Source organism: Amphiura filiformis, chromosome 10, assembly GCF_039555335.1.
Source record: "Amphiura filiformis chromosome 10, Afil_fr2py, whole genome shotgun sequence".
Classification (NCBI taxonomy): Eukaryota; Metazoa; Echinodermata; class Ophiuroidea; order Amphilepidida; family Amphiuridae; genus Amphiura; species Amphiura filiformis.
This window is the reverse complement of record NC_092637.1, coordinates 32,112,343-32,115,427: the sequence shown is the minus strand read 5'-3', so window position 1 is coordinate 32,115,427 and position 3,085 is coordinate 32,112,343. Positions and strand designations below refer to the sequence as shown.

The window sequence follows — 3,085 nt, the reverse complement described above, 5'->3', positions numbered from 1 at the left end:
ACATAACCCCAGTTCCCCACCCTAACGCACACACCCCCACACGCAACCCACCACATTCCAAGCAAACTTATATTAACTATAAACACTATATCAAATATACTGCGCCAAAAAGTATCCCTACACTTGGAAGAAAAATCCTAATCTTAAAACTAAACCATATTTGGGTAAATGTATTTGTTTAATTGATGAACTATCTAATCCGGCACATTATGACACCCCATTGAATCCAATGTGACTTCAAGAAGACGAAGTTCCAGATTTAAAAGTGATAAACAGGTTCACGAGACCTGCGCCTTAACCACTGGGCCACGGGAGCTTCATGCTGAAGGCTGGTTGAAATTCGAACCTATAAGCGGTCACTTAAACTTATCTCCTCCCCGCAAATAGCCCATAGTAGCTATGGCCGTAAATGCGAGAACTAAATTGCCATCATCCCCGGGAGGAAATATTACATGGAAAAGCAGTGGTATGATCGATAGGAATTCTATAAATAAACATAATTTTTTCACCAGGTTCGCCGTCGGAAATAATAAAGTAGAAAAAAGTTCCCGCCTGGGAATCGAACCCAGGACCTCAGGTTTAAGAGATATGTGCCTTAACCACTGGGCCACGGGAGCTTCATGATTAGGCTGGTTGAAATTCGAACCCATAAGCGGTCACTTAAACTTATCTCCTCCCCGCAAATAGCCCATAGTAGCTCGTAAATGCGAGAACTAAATTGCCATCATCCCCGGGAGGAAATATTACATGGAAAAGCAGTGGTATGATCGATGGGAATTCTATAAATAAACATAATTTTTTCACCAGGTTCGCCGTCGGAAATATTAAAGTAGAAAAAAGTTTCCGCCTGGGAATCGAACCCAGGACCACAGGTTTAAGAGATATGTGCCTTAACCACTGGGCCACGGGAGCTTCATGATTAGGCTGGTTGAAATTCGAACCCATAAGCGGTCACTTAAACTTATCTCCTCTCCGCAAATAGCCCATAGTATCTAGGGCCGTAAATAAATACATTTTGTAGAAAGATAGGGAAATATTACATTGAAAAACAGTTTTTATTTATTATAACAATTTTATTTAAATTCGACGGCCAACCTGGTGAAAAAAGTATGTTTATAGATATAGGGTTAACAAAAGTAAGCATGACATTGTGTAATGACATACTTTATCCTTCGTGATCCACAATATGCAGCGAAATGTGCCCTTGCGTCACTGTCAAACATTTGATAAGACAACTAATGTATTATATATGTGTGCGCTTGCAGGTGGGGGTGTTTCAGGGTAGAGAGGACATGGTGAGTGAGTGGGTTGTGCATGTGGAAGTGGCATATGAGGTAAAGTTGGTCGGAAACTCACATTCAGACGTTAACATGGGGAGGGGGGGGTGATTGTATGAAGCACCCCCACACACACACACAATTGTGTATGGTATGGTCGATATTGTCACTGCACTGTCTACGCATGACCTTCCAGGATATTTGGTATAATGAATGGCTATTACATTTTACATGACCGCCAATATCAGGAAAATATTAAATCACATAACCACCTTACGCCACTTTTTGTGCAAGTTTTACAATAGTAAACAAACTATCGGCAAGATAAAGAACATCCCACGTCATATCGTACCACTTCCTTTCATTTCATAGTAGCGTTATTACTAGCGTATAAGACCGTTCATCATTAATGCCAGATGGGGGATGGGAGAAATGTACGGGGTTATGTGATTTTCACTTTGACAAATAAGGAGATACGCCACTTCCTCAGACATATCCTGAGGATGTCAGTGGAGCTGTAGCCCTTTAGAATATATCTTTGTTTATGTTCAATCATATGACAAAAGGAGACAAGGGCAACATAGGACAAGCTGTCTGATTTTATACCAGTTCCTGGAGGATACGAAAAACGCTTTGTAACCATAGTCTAATACCTCACCAGCTATGGATATTTTGTGCTAAGAGAAACTCTATAGTCACCTGCCAGAGACTCAAATGAAATGGAATGCTGTGTATGGCGTTGTGAAACACGCTTTTGCATGCTGATGTCAAAACGGCTGGAGTAAATTAACTCAAATTTGTAATTTTGTGATAGGCCCGGGGACCTTAACATCCATCTGCTTTTAGGTTTGCATCAATCATCTGCGATGATAATAATTTAGACTAGACTATTTCGGGTAACTTTCATGCTTCCCAAATTCTCACCCCAAGAATTAGTAACATGGATAGGGTAATGACTTGGACAGATTGCTTAATGTTGGCATATTCATTTTACATAATAGAATTTTAAATTTAGACACAATGTCTTATATAGACCTATAAGCTTAAAGATAGCTACCGATGACAAGGTTTTGAATTAAATCAAATACGGGAACTTACATTTTTTGCAACTTGCTACGTTGCGTCTGAAACCATCAGACTTCATCAGGCAACTGACCCGCTGGGCAGGGCTGGGCTGGTCAGTTGCCTGATGAAGTCTGATGGTTTCAGACGCAACGTAGCAAGTTGCAAAAAATGTAAGTTCCCGTATTTGACTGAGAATATTCACTATTTTATAGCTACCGATGGCTCTTTCTATCGTACCCTGAGCGTTTGCACAGTGCTTTCTTTTATTATTTAAATTGAAATTGGTAACTTTATATATTAATTATCATACTTAATACCATTTATTACATCACCAGGGTGTAATGAATATGCCATCATTTAAATAAAGAAATCTGTCCAATTCATTTCCCTATCTATGTTACTAATTCTTGTGGTGAAAATTTGGGAAGCATGAAAATTACCCGTATGTTGTAGTCTAGTCTTTAAAAATTACCCTTTTCAGAGTCTTGGTTTAGCTGCGACGTATAGCTTGCAACATCATCGTGATGTCTTCATTCAGCGTTGTGTTTACAACCCTCCGGTCACATGATCAAAGTGTCAGCAGATCATCATAAATGGCTGCAGGTCCTATCCGCCATCCATGTTGAATGTAAATTTGTTCGTCTTTATCTTTATGTCGTCCCTGGTCCCCGCCCAAGTTACCTTTTGCGCGTCCCTACGATGATCTGCTGACCACCATTCGTCTTTATGTGATCGAAGGATTC

The 3,085-nt window shown here is 40.0% G+C and overlaps 1 non-coding gene across 1 annotated transcript; it reads right to left on the bottom strand.

Moving 5' to 3' along the window:
• Positions 1-543: 543 nt before the first annotated feature.
• Trnak-cuu (transfer RNA lysine (anticodon CUU)) lies at positions 544-617 on the bottom strand. Its single transcript has one exon. It is a non-coding gene; the product is annotated as a tRNA-Lys (tRNA).
• Positions 618-3,085: the final 2,468 nt, after the last annotated feature.